Genomic DNA, 11,910 nt, shown 5'->3' with positions numbered 1-11,910 from the left:
TATCATTATTACCTTTAAAACAGAACACTAAAAGCTTTAAAACAAAGTCTAAATGTTATTTCCCTATGCATTGTTCATATGTAATTATGTATTCCCTCTCTATATTAGTTATCTACCCAATATAATACTCACAAATGATTAGTATACATTATATAATATGAAAAGGCTATGGGAAGTACATGCGATATAACTCCTTTTGGGGAGACCACTTGTCAATTTAAAATTTGCTCCCACTTATTTTATATTCTTTGAAATTAAATTATAAACAAATCATTTTTCTCTTTCCCCTTTCTTCTTCCAATTACTTCCATGTGCCTTCACCCTTGTTCTCTCTCAAATTCATGGTCTCTGGCCTCTTTTTTTCCTTTGTTATTACACACACACACCCTGGTATCCACATTTCTATGGAATGACAAAGATTAAAAAGTCTACCAAGCTCTCCTATGCTCTTAAAGAATGTGCTATGTCCTTTCTGATTAAACAAGGAACATTGCCTTGTATCTACTTTTTCCCTACTTAACAGAATCCTTTTGGGGTATTATTTATACCCCTCCCTTTCAGACAGGGTCTTGTGAAGTAGCACAGGTTGGCTCTGAAAACACTGTGTCCATCCTGTCTTAGTTTCTCAAGTGCTGGGATGACAGAAGTGTCCCCACAATTGCCATTTTGAGGTTTAACATGTCAGTTTAAATGCAACATTAATGTCAAGCATGGGATGACAACACAATTCTCTTGTTATTGGTGATTTAATTTCTTTGCATGGGATGGAATGAGAGCCACTACATGGCTGATATGTTTATAATAAAGTCTTTTTCTTTCTATATGAGATTATTTTCTTATTTATGGATATTACTTAATTGCTTTTGAAAAGTGTTTTCATAAGGGTGTGCCATATAGTGTACCTTCAGAAATGCATGAGTATTTTAAAGAAAATGTAATAGCTTTCAGATATTGACTTGATTGTGAGTCAATTACATGGTTGTGTGAAGAGTGGGTTGGATGGATGGTTATTGATTCAGTCCTCGGCACAAAGCTAAAGATCATCTTCTCGCTGTGTACATTTTATTCCCACTATTTGCTTATTAAATAAAGCAGAAGTTTAAATATAGCAGAAGACTAATAATTCCTTGCTACAGTTGGTGTTCTGGAGAAGTTATAAGTACTGATTAGGAATCAAAAGAGTCCTGTAATTCTGTGCCCTAATTTCACACCAAAGCTTTCATTTGGCACTTAGGTATTCCTAATTATGTGGAAGTCTGACCGATAACATCCTGGTTAATTTATTTTCTTCTGGTTTATGCTTTTCAGTGCTTGCAATGTTGCTGCCCAAATCTCCTGAAAATGGAATTGAAGGGATTTAGTGTCCATCTCGAAGTTAAGCACAACCATCGAGTTCCTAAATCTAAGATTTTCCTTCACTCAGGTTAAATAGCTTTTAGATCCATGGTTAGGGAGGCGCAGCTCTAATAAGGATAAATGAAATTGTAATCATCAAGGTGGCTTTTGATTCTTAATATGAGTAGGAAAAGATGCAAGGGAAACTAGAAAGGAGAAGGTGAGATCTGCCTTTCACCTTTCTTTGGAATAGGTTGTTGGTTTTATGTGTGAAGCAATTAGTATTTTTCATTTTTCCTGGAGAGCTCTCTCTGTCTCTCTCTGTCTCTCTCTGTCTCTCTCTCTCTGTCTCTCTCTCTGTCTCTCTCTCTCTCTCTCTCTCTGTCTCTGTCTCTCTCTCCTTCTCTCACCTACCTACCTATCATCTATTTCTATTGTCATCAATAACAGTGCTAGCTATCAGTTGTTTGCCTCTCCTCTCTAGACTCCTGCTTCCCCACCTGCTTTGTGATTCTGGGGTTAGAGTTGATAGCCCTGTCACCATTGGGAGCTAGCTCACCCTGAGGTTTTGTCACTGGGAGGGAAAAGCTTAGGGAGACATGGCAAGCAGGAGCTTTTACTCGGTGCTTTTCTCCTCTTCGTTCTGCAGTGATTGAGAAGCCCAGGGGTCTACTTCAAATTCCCCTAGGTTCTCTAGACAGACCGTTAGTAGGAAGCTTCCTGCAGAAGAGCTGGGATCTGTTGTTACCCCAGTGAATAGTTTCCTACTGAGAGAGCATCACCTCAGTGCACTCCAGCACAGTTTGTCAACTTACAGATATGTCGCTTGCAGATCAACTTCAGCCCACAGTACCTGTGAAGTTCTCTGTTTTTCAGCAGGTCTGGTTTTCCACAGTTAGCACTAAACATTAGTCTTTGTTGAGAGCTGGCAGTCTTCTGCAGTTTTAGCTTCTCATTCACCTTAGAGGTATATCTGCTTTCAACATTTTCTGTAAGAGCTTTATAGCTCCCTTTGTAGTTAATCATGTTTTACTGGCTAAGATGTTTTCATCTAAACTTTTCCTATTGAAATTCCCACCTTGGTTTTGGTTAATTTCTTTTTCCTGACTAGACCCTTATTAATTTGATAAAAAATAGTCCATGCACCCTCGTTTGGCTCCATACAAATTATGAGATGCTCATGATATTCAGGTTTTCATTGCTATGAAAAGCACAGGAGAGAGCTGGGCATTAGTGGCACACACCTTTAATCCTAGTACTTGGGAGGCAGAAGCAGGTGGATCTCTATGAGTTTGAGGCCAGCCTGATCTATAGAGCAAGTTGCAGGACAACCAGGGCTATACAGAGAAATCCTGTCTTGAAAACAAAATAAAATCACAACAACAAACCAAACCAAAACAACAACAAACCTCCCCATAACAAACCACCACCACCATCAACAACCCCCCCCAAAAAAACTAAAAATCAAACTAGCCAAATAAAAAGTACAAGAGAGAAACAAAGAACAGAACACTTACTTGGGCTCACAGTCCAAGGCTCCCTTACTCCATTGCCATGCCTTGTGGAAAGGTTGGAATGTGTGGTAGAGGAAGAGGGTGCTTATCTTATGACAGCCAGGAAACAGAGTCATACAGCAAAACTCCAGGGCAAGGTCCAACCTTTGAAGCCCGAGTCAGGCCTCATCTTCCACAATTCCACCATCTCCCAAATCTTTGTTTAGAAGTTGAATCCATCAATGGATTAGCTCCTTGATGAGAGCCAAGCCATCAGGAACCGCTCACTCCCTCACACCCTGACCCCTGAACACTGCTGTCCTTTAAGACTTACCCTTTAATATGTGAGTCTTTTGGGGTGCCATTTCCTAACCAAATCATCACATTGCTGGAGAAGTTGTAGCAAAGGCACCACTTCAGATAGGGGTCTTTTCTTCAACACTCCCTGGATTTCCATGTAATAAACAGGGTAGGATGATGGGTATGATGAGGAAGCACTGTCATGATAAGAGATGTGAGGAACCATAAAAGAAGTTCTAGTTAAGGAAATTTATTGAAAACTAAAAGCCCATTGAAATTAACTAGAGGAAGAGGAGAGACTGTCTCAGAAACGGGCAGCTTGTGTTAGGTTCTGACTGATCAAGGTGATGTGACAATTAAAGGAAGAGGGGCCCAACCCTGACACAGTCTGAGACTTGTAATTACTAATGGTATGGAGGTCTTCTCAGGAGCCTCTCAGATCCCCATCCTATCCGGTAAGTCAACTTTCCTGCCTGGAGTTTCTCATCCACCTGAGGTTCGGAGTTATTAGCCCTTCCATTTGCCTAGGAACTGGAGTTAGCCTTAAGAATGGCACGTGATAAGGACCAAAGCATGGAAAGCTGATGGCTGGACAGAGGAGGACAGATGAAAACAGGGGCTGGTCCTCAAATGAACTCACCCTGCATTCTGGCGTTCCTCCAGTATCCCTAGGAAACAGTGAGGGGTTGTTAGCAAAGACAGACCAAGACCACATATTTAGTAGCTACATAATTTACAATGGCAGTTCTTAATCCCAAACTACATCTATAACACATCTGGTGCTTAAAAAGAATCTGGGTGCTGTGGTCTGAATGTCGGCGCTTTCTCAGAATTCATATGGTGGGTCAGTTGTGTGTATCTATGATTTTAGCACTTGGGGGTCCCAGACAGGAGGATCATGAGTTAGAGGTCAAAATAATGAAACTCTGACTCAAAATAAAACTGAAACTCATATATTGAAATCTAATCCCACAGGGACTTGGGATTGCTTTGTTGTGCCCAAATTCTGAAACCCCCAAATCACCAAGAGACCCATTTTAATGCAAAAGCAGAGTCTTTTATTGTACTTTTTTAATGAGCTAGCCCCATTAGCTTGGGCCTTTCATCCATTCATTGAGGTGGATGGTTGGAGAATAAAACCGAGAAACCACCAGTCAGGGAATATATTGGATAGCATAAGGGGAGTGTTTAAGGTTATGTAACAGTCTCAGGATTGGTGCGCTTCTAGGCTTGGACCACCTGTCCTGTGTTGATTGGTCGACTGGTTGTTATGGCCTATAGGCCCTCCCAGGATGGTTGCTATGCTCTGCATGTCACTGTTGTGCTGTAAAGCACAGCCTGCCAGTTAACTTCTGATTGGTTCCTTGCCAGGAGTTTATCTGGCCTCCTAGTGAGTAGGACAGGAGGGGCAAGGTCAGAGATGTGTTGCAGAGCCCTACATGTCTTTTCTGCAGCCTGCCATGGCTGCTAAAGTAGGGGGCTGGTTCCTTCAGCTTAAGCAATCAAGGCCTGGCTGTCATGAAAAAAAAAAAAAAAAAAAAAAAAAAAAAAGACCTGAGGAAGTTCCCATGTTCCTTCATCATGCTAAAGCACAGCCCATGGTTACATCTTCTAAGCAATTGTCACCAGACACAAAGTCTGCTGGCTTTTTGCTGAAGGGACTTCCCACCCTCCAGAATTTGGAGGGGTAAATTTCTGTGCCACATGTTACCTGGTTTAAAATATTTACTCTATCATTCCAGGTGGACTAAAGCAGTGGGCTAAAGTGCCAACCAATTACATCAATCTTTTGGGGACTCAGGTGATTTCAAGGCACAGAAAATTTTGTGAAAGTGTAGTATGGTGAGTGTTAAATAACCAATTACCAATAAAGCCTAACATTAGAGAGTTTTCGAGCCTAAGGATTATTTAAACTAATCTTTAGGGCAGCCCGACATGTAAAAATTACATAGAATTCCTAATGCAAAGATTTGGCATTTTTGACAAGCAAAGCGTGGTTATAGGTGGCAAACATTTTTGTATGAACTTTCTTCAATATTCACTTAAGAAAAGGGTGCCATCACTGTGGAGCTAGGCAAATATTCAGAACTAAGAAAACAAACACAACACAGAACTATAATGGGTTTTACTTTAGTTTAAGAAAAATGGCTCCATCTAAACAAATATTTGCCCAGTGAATAAATGAATGAATGACCTCCTTGTAATTAGATTCCAATTAAACAAAAATAAAGGAAGTATATCTGCCACCTCTTAACTTGAGGAAAATTAATTAAACATTAATTTCTCATCTGATATTAACCTCAAGATAAAGCAGTTCTTGGAGCTGTGTTTGACTAATTTATAAAAATCTATATTTAGCGTGAGGGTAAGGAGTACCAATACCTTTGATTTAATTTTTTCCCCCCAGCTCTTTAAATGAACACCGGTTTCAAAGGCATCTTAAGCACTCTTCAGCTACACAGCTGTTTCAACTGCTTTTGAACCTGCTGTGTGACCCCCAAACCACACTGTTTATGTTACTTTAGAGACTGATTCAGATGCACCACCTCTGGAGACCATGCAGGTTGAGGAAAAAAAAATCATTAGGCTTTGCATTAGAGAAGCATTCCGGGGAGCAGGGGTTGAAATCCTAATGCAGCCACAGCAGAACAGCTAATCTCAGTCAAATGGAACACAGCTCTTGTATGCTGATTACATGGCTTGACAAGTGATGCAAAACTGGGATTGCTGTCTAGAGAGAGTGAATTAATTGATTATCAGGGGGTATTTTAGTCAACCTATAATGTGGCTAGAACATGAAAATTAATGTTATTTAAATTCCTATTCAGTATTGAGTCCCCTACCATCATGCTTATTTTCCATTTCACTTCTAGCCCTCTGTTTTACAAGGTGTTACTTTCTCCTTCAGTGGTTGGTTGCATGCTTGCAAATCTCCTCCATGAGAATAGAACCCCTAGAGACTGCAGTGCCAAGCTCATTATAGAATGCTTTTCTTTTACTTACATACCTGGTGGGAAACAGGGCGCAGAGCTGAGACGAATGGTAAGTGCTTTTTGAATTATGTTGGGAAGAGTGTTGGGTTGATAGGTCATTCCATAAAGAAAACATGTGGCTGATTCCATGGTATTACAAAGTGCTTCAATATGCTGTAAAATGAAAGCCTACGACATTCCCTGGGGTTTCTCTCTATCTTGTTTCATATACACTCAGCTTCTCATACATATTCCGTAGCTAAATTACAACGACATAGGAAGCTTTGTTTGATGGTATCTGAATTTTTTTAAAGTAGCAATGAAATAGGCCTAAGCATAATGTATGCTGCTTGGGTGGTATCTTAAATAAGAACCAAGAATAATTCTGACTGGGAAAACAGTTGAAGGATGCTATCTTGTTTTGCTTTGGTTTGTTTTGTTTTTGAGGCAGGATCTGGCTGGCCTTGAACTTACGAGGCTCCTAAGTCCTGGGATATATACACCGCCATTCCTGTTGACAATGGGATTTTAATGACTGAGAGAATTAAGAAATCTCCCAGTTGTTCAGTTCAGGCTTAGCAGGCCCATTTCAGGGTTGAACTGAACATTCCATTTTTTTTATTATATATATTATTGTCTATACTAAATGGCATTCTACTGCAGGACTACAATACAGCATCCTTCATGTACTACTCTTATCATTTGCATCTGATGACATTGCTACTCATGAGAGGGGAAGGAGGTTTGCCGAGTAGCATCAGGAGACGAGGGTTCAAGCTGTGGGTGAGCTACCGAGTGAAGTGCAGCCTTGGCAACCGTATCTGTTCATTTTGGAGAAGACACATAGTCTGACTTTAGTCAACACAAAGCATCCCCGGCTGTAGCACCTCTGTGAATTCAGCTCCAGTGAAGGAGCTTTCTTTAGGAAAGAGGGCTCATTATTTCTGAAACGCCTTATTCTTTTCTTCGACAGCACGAAAGACTTGATAGATTCTAATTATACCAAGTGAAATTTTAATATGCAATATCTGCCTATTGGTGTTGCATGACTTCTCTTCAGAAAATGTGAACAAATGATTATTATTTATCCCAGACAGAGGGTCAATAACATGCCAAGGGAACACCAATTCCACCCAACTCTAACTGAATGAACCCAAGAGTATCTTAGGGTCACTCATAGGCTGTTAGGTGATTCAAAGGCAGCTGCATCACTGAAAGCCCCACCCAGCATAAGTGATAGCTAAAAAGAGCTGTCCCCCTGCACTCCCTACTACTTAAAGGCAGTTTACTCAGAGTCCCCTCCCTAGCAATTGTTTACTGCTTTATGTATAGCAGCAATAGGTACTTATCATCTAGTTTTGGTATGCAAATAACAATTGTAGCAATAGCTTGCCTAGCTACAACTCATTGGCTCTAGTTTTGGAATTTTCACCCAACACTGTTCTGGCTTATAGGGGTGCCCCTTTCCACCAATGAAGATGTGTTTGTTTGAACTCTTCAACTGCTATTTTCACCATCTTCTAGTCTTACAGAGGGTGTGGTATATCTGAAGGTCTATTGTTCTTAACTCAAAGCAAGCTCTAATTGGTTTTGTGTGGCCAGAAGGATTAAAAGAAATAGGAAGTCAAAACAGCATGAAAAGATCTTTCATTTGTTTCCTCAGAAGTATAACCCTGAGTAATGGAACAGACTGGGGACACTACCTTGGCCAGCCCTCCACAGCGCACAGTCATTTTCTATGAGCCATCTGGTCTTCTCATCCAAGGTGTTGCTGTTACTGCAGGGCTACTGTGTATCTTTCCAACTCTAATGGTCTCGGCTATTGGGTGGCTTTCCCTGCTCTGCCTGACTCAGGCCCAAGGGCAGTCAAAGTTATATTCTAGCCTGCTATGCCTGTCACTGGAGCCAGTTCCCTGGTTCTGATAGGCTCTGGGCCATCACTGTGACCCTTACTTTCCACCAGCCACAACTTAGCTTTGAAAGGGCTCCAGGCTGGGTGAATAATCTCTATGCCCCATATACTTTCTTGCTGGAGAGAAATGAAAAGTGCATATTCTGGAGCACAACTGTCCATTCCTGGGACAAGCTTAATTTTTTTCCACCTGTACTAATTCACATCTTTTGTTGCCTAGGTTTTAAAGCCTTTCAAAAGCCCATTAGCCCAGTGTTCGACTTTCTGTTATTCTTTTCTCTGGGAATTCTGATTCTATATAAATATTTCCACATGTGCCCTAAGTAGTCTGGATAGACTCCTTTGTCTGATTTCACATCCTCTGGTCCAATTCTTTTCCTATCCTCCTCCTCCTCGTCTTATTTCCCTCTTCTGCTAACACTGAGAATTGAACTCAGAGCTTTGTACATGCTAGGCAAGTATTCTACCACCTAGCCACGTCTTTACCCATTTCATTCCTTCTCCCTCACTTTAGCACTTTCTGAATGTAATCTAAATGCTAATCTAAGTCACTTAGATCTGCTAAAGCCTTATCTCTATTGTAGAAATCATGTCTCACTATGGGGCCCAGCAAAGCCACCTAGGCTTCTTGGCAGTCCTGAGGTCCCTGTGCAGTCAACAAGAGTTCTCTTGTAGACATGGTCCTATCTGACCTAAAACACTGGGCATCAAATATTGCTCCCCTCATGCCAAATTCTTTTTAGTAATGTCTGGCTTTTCTTTATTGTTCTCTCAGCTTTGATATTATGGGAACCACAAACAATAGAAACCAAATGTCCCTAATGACTTATAGAAGCCAGTTCCCCAGAGACTAATTTCCCTAGTGTTGCCTCAGTTTATACAGTCTCAAAGGGGGATGGGAAGTTATATTACTCTCTTTTTCCACTTTCATGGCACTCATATTAATCCTATCTGGTTCATAACCTTAGAAGCCACAATGTGAGGGGCTCTTTCATTTTTGTTTAAAAGATTTCTCCAATTCAAATAGTTTGGATACAGGGTATTCCATTGTCATCATAGTTTCCTACAGGATAACTATTATAGACCTTGTCTATATGATGAGTCATAGCTACTTTGTTTCATATTGAATTAGATTACTTATATTAAAAAGTCAATGTGAAAAATCATATCGTACATTGAATATGAAAAATATTGGAAAGGTGCTGTGCCCTGAAAAGTTAAGTTATTGTTGTTATGGGTTCCTCATGAAGCAAGGTCACTTAGCAGCTAAAGAAACTATAGAAAGAAAGTGAAGAGAGGAAACATTTTGTTTGAAACTGCTATAAAATACTTCATGGACTTTTGTGGTTCTGAGTGTAGCTTATGGTCAACATTGAGTAACACACACAGTTTTCGTAGTTCTTTCAACCCTGTAGAATACTTCTAGAAAGCTATAACACCTCCTTTGGGATTATGGAATTCTAAAATGTTTCTCTTTTGAGCCATATATAGACACATGGTGATTTTCCTTTAGTTTCTCTAAAAAAAACCTTTCGTTGTTGCCAAAGCAAGAATTTCCTTCTTATGCACTGAAATTCACAACAAAATTCCTTCAGCTCAGCATAACATCATTTCTTCTTTTGTTGCTTCAATACTACAGTTGCAGAAGTTGTCATCCCCTTATCCAGTACATTGCTACTTAGACTAGGGTCTGCAGAATCTAAGTATCTTATCATCATGTGGGAGTCCTTGGAACGTATAGGCTCTGGTTCTACCCTAGGCCTGTTGTATCAGGATTGGTATTCTTACAAGATTTCCAGGTGATTCATATGTATTTGCATTTGTGAAATGATGGCTGCAGATGGGTAGCACAAAAGAGACATCTGGGAGTCAATGCATCATGCTCATTGGGGTGGGCTGTCTTCTCCGAATGTAACTTGTGAGCCTTTTTCTTCCTCTGGTACATCCTCACCCACTAACCGCATGCTCTGCTTGGGCTGTCAGCTTGCCTTGCCACCTCCTCAGCCTAGCAGCTGCTCATTCCCCAGTTTTTATGTCCTCATGGGAGGTTGTTGGGAACTTGTCAGATGAAAAGGATTTGGCTGGCTTGCAGCTCTGCTGAATACATGGCATGCCTTGTTTACAAGGCTGCCTAGCATACCACCCACTCCCTTTCTGCAGCACCTCTTTCAAGAGTCAAATGTAAATGGAAAAAGAAGTTCAAGGCACAGAGCTCATTTCTCCTTGCATTATGGGATATGGAAAAGCCTATAACAATCGTTGCACTTTTTCTTTCTTTTTTAAAAAAGATTTATTTATTTACTATGCATATAACATTCTGCCTTCATATATGCTTGCATGCCAGAAAAGGGCACCATATCTCATTACAGATGGTTGTGAGCCACCATGTGGTTGCTGGGAATTGAACTCAGGACCTCTGGAAGAACAGTCAGTGCTATTAACCTCTGAGCCATCTCTCCAGCCCTCATTGCACTTTTTAATGATGTAATAATGGCAATGAGCTTCTTTCTCAGAAAGACGTGGCTGCTCTCTCTTTCTCATCATTATGACTGCTCTCCAGCCTGTGGTGAAGCTGAAGATAGTAAAAGAAGAAGACCAAGAAGTTCATCCAGCACAAATTAGACTGGTCAGTTAAAATTAGGTGAAAGTGCTGGAAACCCTGAGGTATTGAAAATAGGTTTCAGAGAAGATTCAAGGGCCAGATTCGGATGCTCAGCATCAGTTATGGGAACAAGAAAACAAATTGCATACTTCCTAGTAGCTTCCAGAAGTTCCTGTCTACAGGGTCAAGGAACTGGAAGTGCTTCTGATGTGCAACAAATCTTACTGTGCTGAGAGTGCACACTGCATTTCCCCAAGAACCACAAAGCCACGGCAGAAAGAGCAGCACAGCTGGCCATCAGAGTCACCAATGCCAACACCAGGCTGCACAGTGAAGAAAACAAAAACAACAACAAAAAATGAGTAGATGGCTCACATGCATATTGTATTTGCACTTGAATAAAGCCACAGAAACTGAAAAATAAATAAATAAGTAAATAAATAAATAACGACAATCCCAGAAAGAAACATTCTAAGAGTGCTGGAGGTTGCAAGGCAATTGAGCTGTTTCAGAATTTTAAATGGAACCCAGAGGCCTTAATTGTGATGTATATTTCTTCAGGTGAAGCTTTCAAATAAATCAGAATATGCAATTATATAATTTTCCTGCTGTTTCCCATCCTCTTACCTTTATTCTTCTTTATTAATACAGGTACCTCTCATAATAAACTGGCCCATACTGGGTTGACTTGCGTAGGTGCAAGCTGATTATTTAGCCTTGAAATCTGATTAAAGGTCCCCCTAGAAGAGTTGCCTAGGCTGCACAAGGTATCCTGCAGTGGTGGATGTAGTATGCTGGCTCTCACTGAGCAGTTGCCTTACTCCATTATCAGACAACTTTTTTACCTGGAGCTGAGTGTCTCTCATATGTAGCAGCTTCTCATCGAGAGTTTGTTGGAGTCATGGCCTCTATACCTGGTGGAGCTCTGTCCTAAAATCTCCCTCCTGGAACATCTGCTTTTAATTGTCTTCTGTCTTGTGAAACCCTATGAAGGAGATAATGAAACTAAATACAGTTTACTGCATCTGGTACTGTCCATTGGTTTCCTCACTTAACCTCTACAATATGCAATTGCTATTATTTATCCCTATTTTAAAGGTGAACACACCGAGGCTTTGAAAGAATAACATATTTGAAGTCTTAGAAGCAGAGCGAACAGAGATTTGAATCTGGGAGCACGACTAGAAAGTAAATACTAACCATTGACATGGCAGAGAACTCAAACAGATTTACCATGCCTTGGACTCTTCAGTGTCTAGAACTTGCAGAAACTTGCAAGGACCAGTTTCAAATTGA

General features: G+C 40.6%; 1 pseudogene; it reads left to right on the top strand.

The window, feature by feature from the left end:
- Nucleotides 1-10,557: 10,557 nt before the first annotated feature.
- LOC100765534 lies at nt 10,558-10,976 on the top strand (annotated as a pseudogene).
- The last annotated feature ends 934 nt before the right edge of the window (nt 10,977-11,910 follow it).

Source organism: Cricetulus griseus, chromosome 2, assembly GCF_003668045.3.
Source record: "Cricetulus griseus strain 17A/GY chromosome 2, alternate assembly CriGri-PICRH-1.0, whole genome shotgun sequence".
Taxonomy (NCBI): Eukaryota; Metazoa; Chordata; class Mammalia; order Rodentia; family Cricetidae; genus Cricetulus; species Cricetulus griseus.
This window is presented reverse-complemented; position numbering and strand designations above follow the sequence as displayed.